The sequence below is a fragment of the Varanus komodoensis genome, unplaced genomic scaffold (genome assembly GCF_004798865.1).
Source record: "Varanus komodoensis strain SLA01 unplaced genomic scaffold, ASM479886v1 scaffold16, whole genome shotgun sequence".
In the NCBI taxonomy this organism is placed as follows: Eukaryota; Metazoa; Chordata; class Lepidosauria; order Squamata; family Varanidae; genus Varanus; species Varanus komodoensis.
In genome coordinates, this window is record NW_025335468.1 from 7,780,155 (window position 1) to 7,796,915 (window position 16,761).

A 16,761-nucleotide genomic window follows, 5' to 3' on the forward strand; every position below is an offset into this window, starting at 1 on the left:
GTCACCCATTGGAATTATGCTCTATTAGGATTAGAATATGAAAAGCTGACTATGGTGGATGTATGTCATTTATCAGTTGAAGATCTGTCCAACAATGTGCAGTATTAAACTATGCTCATATACCAGGGGGTTCCATCGCTGATGCAACAAGAAGCTAGCATTTCCTAAAGCAAGTAGAAACAAGCTGAAATGCTACTTTACAAATCAGGAAAAAATAGCAGAATTCACAGAAGTGAGTTCCACTGACTTGTCCCATTTTGGAAAGGGGTGTTTTGACTGTTTCTATGGAATGCTAGTTTCCTGCTGTGCTGATGGTGGGCTCGGCTAGTGGAGAGGCAGCATTGGATACTGCCCTTAAGTTGATCACAGGGCTTCACAGGGATGTAACTATCTGGGAATTTGAAGGGATCTGGGAATTTGGAGGGATTATGTACTCCTCATATTTAACACATGCAAAGGATGAGCCTGAAGATGCTGGACCAAGACTATGCTATATCCTACTCTTGGATATTTTGAAGGATATGTATTTGTATTTCAATTGTATGTATTTATGTTCTGTTAAACAAATTTAAAAGGGGGAATAAAAAAAGCTAAGTCTTTTTGTGGGAAGGGGGGAGTACATTTTTTCCATCCCTAATATCCAGAGCAATGTACATGTACTGCTAGACATAATGGTATATGACCATGTTTCTTCTTATACTGCAAAGTGTTTCATTTTCCCCAACTCCAGTTTAAAGAACAAGGACAAAACATTCCAACACTGACAATCTCCAGAGGGACTATTAACCTAACAGCTGGCAAAATGGGTCAGCTTTTCCTAGCCGGAAAAAAGAGGCAAAAGATACACTCAAATACCCACTCCAAAGATGTACACCTTTTGGGGAACACAGAAGATATTTCGGAATATTACTTGGGGGCATACCTCATGCAAGCGACCACTTCATACCTGCATTTTTAGGTATACCACCAGAATGTTTTAACTGTGCACTCACAAGAAAAAACTGTCAATGCCAGTGTGGTATAGTGGTTAAGAGCATGGGACTGGGACTCAGAGGATCTGGGTTCTAGTCCCTGCTCAGCCATGGAGCCAACTGGGTGACTTTGGGCCAGTCACAGACTCTCAGCCCAACCTACCTCACAGGGTTGTTGTTGTGGGGATAAGATGGAGGAGGAGAATGATATAAGCTGCCTTGAGCCCTTTGTAGGAAAAAGGCAGGATATAAATCGAAAAAAAAAATAAAAAAAAATAATTGCAACAAACAAATGCAGCCTGTAGGTACATCAACAGCTAAGATTGGCTCTAGTTCTTTGTCTAAGTGTGCAGCAACCACAAGCTAAGGTTACCAGCCTTTTTTTCCCCTTTTACTGGACTCTGGCCCTTTGCCTTTAACCACAGTTTGATCTACATCATCATTTATTTATTTATTTATTAAAACATTTTTATGCCGCCCCATTCGCCGAAGCCTCGGGGCGGCTTACATTAAGTTAAAAAATACAAACATTAAGTTAAAATGCAAAAAATAACAATATAAAATAAGTCGCCCTGGCCAGATAAAATCCAATAATATTAACAATTAAAATGCTGCTTAAATAAAAAGGTCTTCGCCTGGCGAAGCAGGTAATAATACCTATCTTCATGCCAAAAAACTCCCCAACCTTCACATGCTGATTTCTGCAGACCAGACTGCTTTTAAAGACATGGGAGCTGGCCTAGCCACTATTTTCTAATTTTGACAAAGCTACCTCCTGTTCCAATAGAGCTCTAGTAGGTCAAAGGAAAGTTAAGAAAGGCAGTTAAGCCAACAGGATTTTTTGGTACAACAAAGCCCAGCTTGCTGGAAAGAGCAGCCCAAGACATGTTGCCACCTGAGGCAAAAGGTCCCTCCCTTGGCCTATTCCATTTTCCAAGGCCAACAAGTCTAGCAGTTGAATATTCACAGCTAGTGACTGACCAATGTCTTTCACCACATCAGAAGATGGCAGCATGGCCTTGAGGGTGTGGAGCGCACCACATGACGCACAAAGCTCTGCTGTCTAGCACTTCATTGCCACTCCCCAGCAACTACCACCTGAAGCAGTCCTCTCACTCCACTTCATGATTCCTTGTAACTAGAAAGAACCAGCTGGGCCATATGCCTTCTTTTAACATCACTTTCCAAGTATGACACCTCACCTCATTCTCTTCTTCATTGATTAACCAGGCCCTCATGCCAAAGCTGACCTGTGGCCAGGAGTCCCGATCCCCCTAAATTGCCTCTGCCTTCCTTTTTTCCTAACAATTTTAAAACAGTTTTCAATGCTCCCCCCCCCCCCCCCTTACTGGTCACCCCCAAGAACTGTTAGGCCTGTGCCAGAGCTAGAACAAGCTAGGATAAAGAGCTGCAACTGACCTAAAAAGAAATCACTTGCTTAAAAGGACAGACAATATTTTGCATGCAGAGAACATACAGATTGGTTTTGAAGCACTACAATGAATTGAGTCAAAAATACTTCAAGTATTCAAATGTCCAAAGATCTCATAATTTAATCTATTGTTTAATTTCTTGTAGATCTAGAAAACTGAGTGCTGCTTCTCAATTTTGGGAACACTGGCTGGGCAAATCCAAAAGCAAAGAACATTTTAAGTCAACTGCAGGAAGCAATAGTCCTCCAAAACTATTTGCAGTTTCATTCTTTATCAGGGAAATATATAGGATTTTGGGGGTTTTGTTTTGTTTCAAGAAGTTTTACTGGTAGCTCGCCTTTGCAAATGAAAAGCAAAACTAAAATAAAGATACATTTTTCCAGACAAAAACTATGTTGTGCTTAATAAAACTAGTTCACGCATCCATTTAACTATTTTCTTTGCTTCTTAATTGTTAAACATGTATTTCTTGTGAGCTATCTAGAACTCTGCAGATAATATGTAGGATATAGATATTTTAAATTTAATTGATTTGCCACCAAGGCTTGCAGAGAGTAATGAAATTGTGTTACATTCCTAAATATAGGAAACAACATTTTAAGAAGCACAACTATTTTGAATTTTCCAGCCTTGCCTATATAAAACACTAGTTGTGCTGGATCAGACCAAGGTTCTCATCCAGTAGTCACCCAGATGTCTATGGAAAATTCTCAAGTAGGAAATGAGTGCAATAGCAATTTCCTAGTTGCATTTCCCAGCAACTGACATACATAAGCCCACTGCTTCCAATACTCCAGGTAGCATATAGCAGTGGGATGATATACATTGAGCTGCTACCATGCATTTGAGGTCCAACGTAGTGTAGCAGCTAGAATGTCATTACTAGGACCAGAAGGATCCGGGTTCAAACATCCACTCAGTTAAGAAACTCACTTGGGGAATTGAGGCTCTCTCTCATATTAACTCAGGAACACTATCAGGAGTAGAAAGGACTATTGTTGAGTACTCAACATTTGCCACTGACGGAGTCCAACCCTGTGAACGTAGCATTTATCAATAAAATAGAAAAGTGTATGTATGTGATAACTGTTATGTGGACTGGATTTTCATTGCCATTCGCATTTTATACACTCTGAAGCAAATCCATATGAAGGGTTGTGCTAGTTCTTATTTTCTTAATCAAAACTAGCTTAGATTCAATCAGTATTTTTTTCAAATGGTAACTTAAAAGAGAGTTATTCACACCCAAAGAGATAAGAGATTCAACAATGCACAACTTTAATTCCCTTTTTTTGCTAACCTTATTTAGCATTGCACTAGAAATAGGGCCAAACTATATGTTCCCTTAAACATAGTCAGTAAAGCTATGCAGGATTGTTTTCTCCACTTTCCTGCAAGCATGTGCAGTTTCAATTTGGACTGGGACCATGGCACTTCGGGAGAAGACAGCCTGAGTTTCCCATCCATTTCCCTCCCCAAATCACCCCCACGGAAGTTTGGGTTAAAAAAAGAAAAAAAGCTCTCTCTCTTTGCTGGGCAGGGGAGGGGTATTCACATTTCAGGATGAAAACGGGTGACAGACAGGTTCTAAAAATGTCCAAGCTTTAATAATGAGTTCCTTCTTGATTAACCCATTCATTAGCAAGAGGTATATTAACAATTTTTTTCTGGTTCCTTTCCTGTAAATAGTTGGTGGGCAGAAGTTACCAATATTGGCAACATCTAGGAACTGCACCTACAGAACAGTCTTGTATATCAAATTAGTTCATTATGAAGCCACCCAAATTCAAAGGAAGCTGATGGCAGGGCAGTGAACGATCGCGTATCTTCCAAGAGCGATAAAAAAGAAAATTGCCATAATGCAAATCAACAGTTCAAAACACAGAGTAGTCAATTCTTTCTTATAGACACATTCATTCAAACCAATGCCTGCACAAAGCTAGTGACAAGTGAACATGGTCTACATTTCTTGCTCACTCCTCAGTATCTCTTTATCTAATGGGAGGCTTGGAACCCATTTTTTACTTCTACTTCAAGAGATTTCATTTCTATGTATTTATAAGATTTTTTCCTCCCAATGATAAATTTAAATAACAAAAGTAGATGTAAGTCAAACTATTGATTTAGGATATTAAAACAGATTTCTGATGCAAAGTTTTCTGCAAATCTCATACCCCAGGTGCTCAGTGCAGCATACATTAAGAGTTTTGCAAAGAAAGCTTGTGAATACACAAAACAAAACCAAAATGAACCCTGTTGCCATGTTGATCCCCCAAGACAAGAGTGGGCAGAAAGTAGATCACCAGATGGTTTGGACTTTAACTCCCAGCATTCCTGACCACTGAACACACTGGCAGGAGCTTTTGGGAGGTAGAATTCCAAAACATCTGGAGATCTACTTTTGGCTGACCCTTATGCATACAAGAAAAAATAAATATTTTAATTAAAACAGAGCAATAATGAGCTAGATAATAATGTAATGGATACTGGAACTGTTGATTAACTCAACTGGAATATATCTGTCCAATTAAGCTTTCTAAGGGCACAATTCTATGTTTGTTTACTACATTTTAATATTGCCCAATAGCTGAATCTCTCTGAAAGGTTCACAACAGTTACAGCCATATTATTTTTTCTTGTTTAGACAAGAAAAAATCCTATACTTCCCAGCATTCCCCACCTAGCAGTTGCAGGAATGTGTCCTTAGAGTCTCAAAATACCAGTCTATACTTTTGCTACACAGAGCACTTGATTCACTGTATTTTCTCCTCAGTTTCTCAATTCAGCTTTAACAGGAAAGATGCAAGCCTCTGGTACTTTATTACATCAACCGTCCATTAAGACTGCCATAAGAAACCACTTTGCGTCTATAGGAAAACTGCCAAAGGCTGTCTACCTTTTACAAGCATTTGCTTTCTTCAGGCGTGCTTGCCTTCCATTTTCACTAATATTCTAAGGGATTTAGTAAATTACCAACAGTTAAATCACCATAAATGCCACATAGAGATTCAATTGTTCAACTACAAAATAAACTGTTAACGCTTCTAATTCCTTCAGATTTAAAGAAATGAATAATGATAGTAGATATGTACTTGTACCACACAACTTATTGTCATGTGGCTGCATTTGCTCCATCACAAACCTGAACTTCCTGCACTTAGAAATCAAATCTGTATTAATATATGGCACACATATTGTATATAATGTTTGACTGTCCAAGCACGCTGACAGAAAAGGCCTTCAACTCCCAGCATGCCCCAGCATTTTGGTCTTGCCTCTGTATGAACAAGCTCAAGGGCGGTTTGCTTTTTTACATTAAAATGTCTTAAACCCAACACTCTGATGAGGTAGATACTTGCTGTAGATACTCCTCATTCTGCTCAATGGCACTCGGATCCATAGAAACAAGTCTCAATGAACCACAGAGACATGTTGGCTTCTTATTATGTTATCCTACTCCAAATAGGCATATGATGGCATCAGCATTTTCAGCAAACTCTGAATTGGGTAAAATAGCAAGGGCAAATATAAGGCTTGAATAATTTGTGTGAGTTTGTCCAGGTGTTTTAACTCCCAATCATTAGGACACAAAGCACCGTAATGGGTCAGTTTCTGACCAGTGCTAACTAGTGCAAGTATGGATTTGCATGTTAGCTGCAAAGTGCAAAGCCTTTGTATGCCCACTGCAGTAGAATTTTTGCAGGGCACTGCAAATCAATACGCACTAATCTGAATATAAACTAGATAGAACCACATTTATAAATAATAACTGTTGTGTTGCTCTTGTTGACATATCACACATCTTCTCTATCCACTTAAATGGGCCCTTGAAATTAAATGCTAAAATAAATTAGACTTTAAGTAGCACATGACTGTTTTTTATCTTATTTGCTACAGCAGATGAACACAGCTGCTGCTTTTATGGAATCCCCAAAGCTTGTATAGATTTCAGCATGTAAAATTAAAAGTCCAGGACAGGGATAGCTGTACAAAGGTTCAGTCCAAAGGACCATATTCTGTTCATTCCCTTCTGCTCTCAGTATAAACCATTACCAATTCAAGGCACTTTTTTCAAGCATCATTCTATGTTGGGTGGTATTTCTGTGCAATAGTGAATGACACTTAAAGAAACAGACCACCTGCACACAACTCTTTCACAGAAATGTGAATGTAATGTGTAATGCTTCATTCCTCTATTCCAGCTTTCCCCAACCTGGTGCTCTCTTAATAGGCTTGGCTACAACTCCCCATCATCCCATCTGGTGGTTGGGAATATTGAGACCTGCCATTCCATTCCAAGAAATTACCAGGGTGGGAAAAAGTGTTCTATCCACTCCACTATCAAGCAAAACTCTCTCGTTTTCACATTTCTCCAATCCATCCTGCTGGATGGGTTGCAAACACAATGAACCACCTCCTTTTAGTTTGTTTTTTGTTTTGTAAAGCAGCATGACACTCCCTATTTGGAGTGAAACACATGTTTATTAGGTAGCTTCTGTGCATGACTTTCCCCAGTGACCTGCAGGATGTTTGACTGGAGCACCAAACTGGAAGTGCTGAAAATTGTACCTCCAGGAAGGGCTATCTACCAGCCAAGAAAGTTGCTCCAATGGTGCTCAAGCCTTCTCTCACCTCCACCAGTTGCAGGTAGGCATTTGGATAGTAAGCACAGGGAATGTGGCAGCTCCATATGGCTTGCAGAAACAAATTCGATGCACCCATACAAATAGATGGTCACCCTTTTTAAGACTAGGATGGTATTCCCTCACATCTCAGTCATACTGACTCTAGGCTTTCAGGATTTCTTCTTCTTATGGTATACCCTTAAGAACATGTTCTTGTCGTGTGGCATGCTGAGGTCTTGACTGGCCAGCCAAGATCCTAGTCAAGAGAATGCCTAACAGTCCTACAGCCATGTAGGAAGGTGTAGTTGGGGATTTTCCCAATCCACAGTTTGCTTTCTCTGGTTGTTTGATAAAACATTCCCAAATTCCTGCTTCATCCACCAGTTATCTTGCTTTTCTCTCAGCAGATGAGGTAGAATGAGAATGTAAACAAAGGGCCTAGGGAGGAAAGAAGAGTGGGAGAAGGAGTGGCTGCATCCTTTTGCAACTATGGGACTGATCTAGAGCTAAAGAGGCAGGTCTAATCTCTACACTGGAGCCTAGCAACCTGAGAGAAGGATGATCCATTTTTACCTCTTCCAAATCAATGAAAGGAATAAAACTGGAACAAGGTCCAGGTTGGGGGAAAATGCAGCCATATGTATATTAGTGTCACATATAAGTTCTCAAGGTTAGCAGCATGCAACTAGCACCAGGTCTGATGAAACTAACACTCTTTTCAAAATGGGCCAGTTTGCAGGGCATGCTGCACTTCACCGTGGGTTGTTTAACTCACGACAAGCTACAGTGCATGTAGGCAATATTTTCTACATGCAGCTCCTACTCAAGGATTGCCAAGTGATGAGAACCAAAGTCTCAAAGTCACCAAAGTCTAAACAGCTCTCATCCAACCATTCAATACACAGAGGGTCCTGTGAGGGTTCTTAAGCCCTTGCATACCCCTCAGTAACCAGGTCTGTACAACCCTGAATAGGAGGTGCATTGTTGAAATATCACCTGCACACAGAGCACCTCATTGTGAATAAACAATCCTGGATGAGCCTGGTGTTTCACACAAACCTGTTCATGTTCATATTCTCTCTCACACACACACACTCAAAATAAATGGTGCAAACACCACAGCCCACAGTCAAGTTCTGGATTGCAGTGTCTCAGTTTGTGACTTCCCCCTCATCACCTATACTTGTCCATTTTGGCCAACAAAGATCGGCTGCATTTTTGCTAAAGCAATACCAAATTAATAATGAAAGTAATTTACTGTAATACTGGAAAAAGCAGGGGCTTTCACTTAAAAGTCTTTCTAAAACTGGCAATAGCATTGCACAGATGCCCAGAAATAAGCTAAAACAAACTTTGTGGTACACCGGAAACACTTCTATAATGGAGATATAAAGAGAAGTGTTTAGATTTCAGATAAGTTGAGAAGAGTTGTTAATATAATCTATACTTGCCTAGAACAGCTTTCTTTCATGCCCTTCAGATGTTTTGAACTGTACCTCCCACCAGCCTGGTTAAGGGTTGTAGTCAAAACCTGTTGTAGTCAAAAACCACAGAGGGCACAACACTGCAGAAGCAGGCCTAATAACCACCAAGCCTGGCTTGGGGACTTTTCAACTGCTATTATCATGATATAGAACATCCCTGCACCTTCTGACCAAAGGCCCCTGAAAAATGCCAGTATATCCTCTACCTTAGGCATACCTATACAAATATTCGTATCTTTCAAAAATGCTTATTTCTCCATGGCTGCCACTACAGCCCTAGATTTAAATGAGCTGCAGGTTCTAGGTGGGGATGAGCGATCCTTTTGCTACCGATACAGGTGAGTTGTCTTATCCCCTCCTATTGCATATGTGTGGGGGGGGGGGGGGGGCGGTTAAGCCGTCAAATGCTGAATCACAGTACAAACACGGTTGTTGGCAGGAGCTCACGTTCAAATGCCGTGTGGTTGAAATGGTCTTAGCATGTTTAGATTCACTCTGTTTATTTTTAGCTGCTCTCTAGAGGCCCCTAGCCAAGGTGAAAATCCAGCAGACGCTTCTTGCCTAGATTTTCCTATATTGTCGAAAGCACCGGGCGGTAAACCTAACTCTTTCCGCACCAGGAAGCCACAGGGCTGTTAACACCAGCCTTACAAATAAAACTGGGAGAGCTTGAGATCGCTACCCCTTCTCTCCCGGGGAAAAAAATTAAGAAAGGAAGGAAGCCCACTAAATTTTCCACATCCAAAAGAGAACCTTGAAGTTTCTCCCCCTCCGATCTTGCCCCTAAAAGCCTCGTGGCATAACGACAACCTCTTAACAACAACGGGATGGGGGGGGGGGATACCTCACACACGCCATCCCATTCGCAGGCGCGCACGCACAAATACAAATACTTCCCTTCGTTTTGCAGGGTGTCCTGCTATTTTACTGACCCTCATTGCCATGGGACTTTCCCACCCTTGTTTTTAATCCTCCTGTTAGTTAAATACACGTCATAAATAAGCGATTCTCTGGTTGCAGCCCTCTCCCTACTGCACCAAAGCTCTCGCTGCTGCGGATTTCGCTATGCACGGAAGAGTTGCTCGTACTCTGTTCTGCAGGAATTATGCAAAAATACGAAGACAAAACCCTCTAATGTAAACTCTGCTATCAGAAAGAAGTCTTTTCCCCCGCCCTAGCGAACTCCCGATAAATTATGATGCACCGAATTTATACACAGTCACAGGTGAAAAAGCTGCGGTGGCATCACATACATGATTCCATATGTACGCTGTTTATGCTGAATGCAGCATGCGGCGTTTGTATCCTAATGTGGAAGGTGCAGTGAGCCTGCTAAAATCCCATGCACGTTTTAATTTCCATGCACGGTTTCCAATTTTTATATTAACTACCGTACTGCACCACTCTGCAGGTTTCTTCAGCAACGTTTGGAAGCTTAGTCCACCACCATCATCACCACCCACTCGAGTCATTCCTTAACATTTTGGAGCACTTACCGTCCTGGCACTTGCTCTACAGCCCGGGATCAAAGCCTGTGCAATGCTCCAGCTGATTGCAAATTTCTGCACATTCGCCAAGATGATTAACCACAATTACGAGAGGATCAGATGGGAAATGCTCTGAAATTGCTGGGGCAGGCGCTGATGATGCAAGTTCTAGCCCTCTGCAAACACGCACACGCAGCCACACTGAAATGTACTCATAGTGCCAGCCCTGCAACTAAGGGCAGGCATATCTCTCCATAAGGGGCGCGGGGTGGGGGAGGTTAGCACAGATAAGCATTAACAGGGCTGAAGGGATCCAGGAAGACAGAAGGTTGCACTTTAGAACTAAAAATGAACTGAGGATGAGGTCATGCCATGAAAAAAAGCACCTGACGTCACCCCCAGCCAATCAGAGAGGGAGGCTCAGGAGCAGGATGACGTCAGCCTCTGATCCTGGGGCTTTGGGTGCAGATTAAAGGGAGACAGGCAGGCAGAATTGCAGTTTAAAAGGGGCAATGGCCTAGATTTCCCTTCTCTGCCTCATACCCTTCCAGTTTTGCAAGCTCTTAAAAGGGAAATGCTCCTGCCTCGGTGAGAAAGCTGGTGCAGAGATGCAGCAGTGTAAAACAAGACACTCTTTTCTTAATCAATGTGGCATTTATTGTTGCAGGACGGAAAGGGAGGGCAGGCTGATTTCACCAGTGTACAGATAAAACCCATTGCCCGGAAAGAGGAACTAGAAAATGTAATTACTCCACCTCCACTGGTGCCAAAGGCACTGACTACTAAATAAAGCAGATTTAAGATTTCAAAATCAGATTTGACCTCCAATACGAAAGTAGACCTGCACCAAAAACAGAGGTGTGTTTTCTACATGAAAAGAAGCATAAAGGCCAGTCCTGATGCCCAGTTCTTATGAGGTTAGGTTAAGAGACAGGTAGATGATGATGATGATGATGATGATGATGATTGGGTTACATTCTCACAATACCTAGATATGGTTGGCACTATAGAAACATGGTGGAATGGAGAGAATCACTACTATCATCACCTCCACATATAAACTCTCTAGGAAGGACCTGGAAGGGTAAATTGGAAGAGGTTTTGCTCCATATATCCAGAGGACATAGTTCAGAAGTGATGAGCATGACAATACCAGGCTCAAAGACTAATTTACTACTTGGAGCATGCTACCATCCCTCAGACCAGAGCTCTCAGGGTGATCTTGGGATGGATAATGAAATCAGGGAGGCCTCCAACCAAGGAAGTGTTTCAATAATGGATGACTGCTATTGCTCTCATGTTGACTGAATAAACGAATGTTCCAGTCACAGTCATTAAATGTCTAGATGCCCTGGGTGACTGCTGGGTGACTGTGCCTAGAAACCAACCATAGAGGAGATGATCTTGGATTTAATCCTAAATGGCATCACCAAGGAACTAGTATGAGATGTAAAAGTTAAACCAACTGGAAATGGTGACCATAGTGCTAACAGTGGAAAATTGACAAGGAAGTCCAACAACGGTCACATTTGACTTCAAAAAGAGGAAACTTCTGTACAATAATGGAAGTAGTAAAAAGGAAGTTAAAGGGGCGATCAAGAGGTTAAATCCTTTCAAAATGCTTGGAGGTTACTCAAAACCACAATAATAGAAGCTAGGCTAGAATGTATACCACAGTTTAGGGAAGATAGCACTAGATTCAAGAGGTCACCAGCATGGTTAAGAGAAAGTTCAAGGAAACTATCAGAAAAAGGACTTCCCTCAGAAAAAGGAAGTCTTATCCAAAGGACAAAAATGAAAGGATCACAAAGTTGCTTAAAGGAGATCTAAACAGAGAATAAGAGATGCAGAAAAAGCATTCTGAGGAGCTTATCGCTAAAACCAAGACCAACAACATATTTTTTTTTAATCTGCTTTTACTGAAGAGAATGGAGGACAGACACCTGTGTTGGAATTCATGTTTTCAAAAAAGGGAATCTGAAGAACTGAAGGGACAAGAGATGAAGTTCTTAACCTTATTGACATATTGGAAATAAATGACCAAGTCCAGATGGAACTCATCCTTAAGAATTCAAATACAAAACTGTTGACTTTCTGATAAAATGTAGCATCTCCCCAAGACTAGCCTCTGTTCTAGGTGACTGAAGAGTGGCCAATGTGACAATTTTTTTGAAAAGGGTTCTAGGGGGATCTAGGGAGGAAGACATCAGTTGGCTTAATGCCTGTCACAGGTAAATTGGTTGAAAGCATTATTAAATACATGATTAGTAAAGATATAGAAGGGCAAGCCCTGCTGAGAAAAATCAACATGGCTTCCACGAAGATAAGTCCTGTCTAACTGTTTACAATTCTTTAAGACTGTGGATAAGCATGTGGTAGTCTGTTCTGGTAGACATTTTTTTAAAAAAATTGGTCTTCCAATAAGGCTTTTGAGAAAGGCTCCAAAGAAAATTTAGCTGTCATGGAATAAGAGGAGAGGTCATCTTATGGATCAGGAACTCGTTGAAGAGCAGAGAGCAGTGTGTAGAAATAAATGATGAATTCTCCCAACAGAGGGATGTAACAGGCCCTGCAACCATGTTAGGTCTAATACTTTTTCACCTGTTCATAAATGATATGGAATTAGGAATGATCAGTGAAGTGGCCAAGTTTGCTGATGACATCAAATTATTTAAAGTGGTTAAAACAAAAAGGGATTGTAATGTCCTTCAAAAGGATCTTTGCAAACTGGGAAATGGGCATCAAAATAGCATTAAATATGGGAGAAAGAGCATAAAATTTTATTTATTAGATTTATCGCCCACCTTTTTCTTATTTAAGAATGCAAGGTGGAGAGATGGTATGGAGATGGTACTTAATACCAGATAAGTTAAATCAAATTGATGATAAATATTCTAATATATGTTAGAGATGTGGGAAAGGGATTGGAACTTACAAACATATATGGTGGGATTATGATAATATACAAAAGATGGTGTTAAACAAAATTAGAGAAATTTTAGATATAAATTTAGAAATGTCACCAAAAATTATGTTATTGCTGTTGATTGAAAAACAAGATATAAATGAAGTTAAGAAAGAATTGATCTTCAGCTTGATAATGGCAGCCAGGTTAGTGCTAGTTAAATATTGGAAACAGAATTGGGTTATGCAAAGGCATGAATGGTATAATGAAATATGGAATATGGTAGTTAATGATAAACCGACAACAGAAATAAAAATTAAAAAGGGTCAGCAAAAGCAAATAAATATAATGAAATTTGGGGAGATTTTGTAAAAGCAGTATTGATAGAAGGTAAAGGTTGTAAGGCTAATCAAGATTATATGAATTTTTGGAGGGGATATTGGCATAACTGTAGTATATTATATATTGTTACAATACATGAAATGAAATGGAGGTATTACTGGTCTCCTGGGTGGTGGAGGCACAGTGTTATTTACTTCTTTACTCATTAGTTGGGTTTTATGTGTTATATTATCAATATTTTGGATGGTACATATTTGTATTTCAGTTGTTTGTATTTCTGTTTTAATTTTTTTTCTGTATTTAAAAAAATAAAAAAGGTGGCTTACATCATTTTCCTCCTCAATCTTATCCCCACAACAACCTTGTGAGGTAGGTTGGGCTGAAAGTCTGTGAATGGCCCAGAGTCACCCTGTTGGTTCCATGGCTGAACAGGGACTCGAACCCAAGACTGAGTCCCAGTCCTGCTCTCTTAGCCACTGCACCACACTGGGCATCAAATGGCAAATGCTGCGCACTGTAAGTCAGTGTAAAGTGCTGCCTGCTGGGACAAAAATCCCGCCTTCAAATATAGGGTGATGGGACCCGAGTTCAAAAGGCATCTTGCGGTTGTGGTGGATGGGTCAGTGGAAAGGTCAACCCTGTGTGAGGATGCTGTGAAAAAAGCATATTCTGTGTTGGGCATCATTAGGAAGGGAACTGAAAATAAAACTGCCCACAACATACTCCCATCATTCAAATCTATGGTATGACCACACTTAGGATAGTGTGTGCAGGTCTTGCCACCACAACTAAAAAAGGATATTTAGGAACTGGAAAAAGTGGGGAAAGGAACAGCCGAGATGATCAAAGGGCTGGAGCAATTCCTTTATCAAACAGTCGCTTTGATGTTGTCCTTTATGTAAATTATTATTTAATTATGTTATTTAGACATGTGATTTTATTGTATTTCAATTTTATGGATTGTGAGCCGTCCCAAGATGCCAAGGCATAAGGGACGGCATAATTTTTTAAAACATAAATAAATAAGGGAAGTTTGTATTTGTAACTTCTTAACTTAGAAAAAAGGAAGTCAGAGTGGGGAAGCTGAGAGAGGTCTACAAAATACAGTGGTCCCTTGGCTCACAACCTTAATCCGTTCCAGGACTCTGGTTGTGACCCAAATTGGTCATGAGCCAAGTCAAATTTCCCCATAAGGATCAATGTAAATAAGGTTAATCTGTTCTGTAATCATGTTTTTAAATTAGAAAAAAGTGAAGCAAAGTGACAAAGAACAACAAAGATCGCAGCCATCTCCCCCCCTCACCCCGAGCACGAGCGTGGCCATCTCCCCCCCCCCCAGCACGACCGAGATTGTGCCTGTCATTCTTGCACATGCCCATCATCCCAGCTTGCTGGGGGTGGGGGACAGCTGGGCGCGATTGCGGGCGCACTGGGGGATGGAGAGATGGTAGTGATCTCGGCCATCTCCCCCCCCTGCCCCAAGCACGATCACGGCCATCCCCACACTCAAGGGGGTGAGGAGATGGCCGTGATCGTGCTGGTTGGGGGGAGAGATGGCTGAGATTGCACCCATCTTTCCTGTAGGAGCACGTCCGTGATCACGCACATCTTCCCTGCACGAATGCAACTGCGATCATGGCCATCTCCCCACTTGGAGGGTGGGGGAGATGGCTGCAATCTTGGTCACCACCCAATGTGAAGTTTGCGATCCACATCAAAATTTTCATGACATTTTTGTTCGCAACCCGATTTGGTCGTGAACCAAGGTGTTAGTGAGCCGAGGTACCACTGTAATGCATTTTATGAACAATATGTACAAGGATGCTCTTCCTCCATGAAACTAGAACCAAGAGTCATTCCATGAAAATAAATGGTGGAAGATTCAGGGCAGATAAAAGGAGGTTCTTCACCCAACACATTTTAAACCAATGGAATTCACTTCCACAGCATGTAGTGATGGCCAACATTTTGGATGGCTTTAAAACGTAATTGGACAGATTCATGGAGCAGAAGGCTTTTAATCCTGGTGGCTATATGCTGCCTCTGACCTCAGAGGCGGTGCAACGATGCAGGGGACCACAGGCAGGAGGATGCTGAAGCACTAGTGTCCTGCATGGGCAGTCGGTGGGCTACTGCATGAAAGGAATGCTGGACTAGAAGAACGCTTGGCTTGAAGCAGCAGCATTCTTACTATGTCCTTAAAGTACACTTCTGTGTGCTGTGTGCTGCTTTTAGCATAGCTGTTAGTCCAGTTCTCTTTGTGGGTGAAGCACAGCTAAATCTGAGTTCCAGTTCACAGCCATCCATAAGCGTTGCCGCATCTTTACAACCTCTGTAAACACCACTGTTGTGATTCCTCCCTCCACCTTCCCCCTTTTTACACAAACACCCCTCGTCAAAATTTTGCTACTCCCACTTCCCCTTGGTGTTTGACATGTTTTGGGGAGAGTCTCACCTGTCACAGATACTACAGTCAGTCACATTTTACCTGAGATGTGCAGACATAATCCTATAATTCTATTAATCCCAAAAAGCATAAGGAATGTAAGATAAGGAACGGGGAGTAGGTAAGGGAGAGGAAGTTCTGTCCCCAATTTAAACTTTGTTCAAACCACAGTTTAATACATGTGTGACTCTTTCCATTATATATACATAGGCTTTTAAACTGTGATAGTTTTCTGAACAGAGATTTTTATTAGTAGTAGTAGTATTTTAAAGTCTGATATCTTTCTTTTTTCCTTTATGGCACTCTTCCCCAACCTGGTGCCCTACAGAGATATTGAACTACTAATCCCAGAATCACACAACCAGCTGAAGATTGTAGTGCAACACATCTGGAGCACACAAACTGGGGAAGGCTGTTGCACAGTTATTCTAAAGAAATGAAGCCAAACCTTTCTAGTTCTCTCACTCTGCTTTGCCTTTAGGTTTGATCACCCACAGAATGGACATATCCAGCAGCCAAGGCAAGGAGCATTTATTATTATTTACTTGATTTATAAAATTGCGGCCAATGGTCCCACACGAGACTGACTTAATTTGTCAGTGTTGTAGAGCTTGTCGTGATTCCTGGAGTTCTGACATGTGGGGTGGGGGTGGGAGCAGGATGGATAGCCTCTTATTTTAATTTTCTTTTATTCTGCTCTGCTTAATTTCCAAAAATTCCACCATGGAATTTTGAAAAAGCAAGAGTGTATTTCATAACTTCAAACAAAAAGAATTTGCAGAAGTGTTTTCCAGGACAGTTAAGCTACACACACACACACACACACACACACACACACACAGAGAGAGAGAGAGAGAGAGAGAGAGAGAGAGAGAGAGAGAGAGAGAGAGAGAGAGAGAGAGAGAGCGCTCCATTCTTCACAGTTTCTGGCAGAACCAGGTCCTATTTTGAGTGCACACCAGCCTGGTGAGGTAGGACTGTTTGCTCCCACAGGCTTCCACCATTAACTGCTGCAGGCTCCCTTGTTCTTCTAACTAGTGAGGGCTGTAGCTCAATGGCAGAGGTCCC

The 16,761-nt window shown here is 41.3% G+C and overlaps 1 protein-coding gene across 1 annotated transcript in view; it reads right to left on the minus strand.

Annotated features, from left to right (window-relative positions):
- Window positions 1-10,158, minus strand: part of DUSP8 (dual specificity phosphatase 8) — a 105,318-nt gene extending 95,160 nt beyond the window's left edge. Inside the window, exon 1 of the mRNA XM_044425731.1 lies at window positions 10,010-10,158. The gene's annotated coding sequence lies outside the window, so the exon portion shown is untranslated. The remainder of the gene's footprint in view (window positions 1-10,009) is intronic.
- Window positions 10,159-16,761: the final 6,603 nt, after the last annotated feature.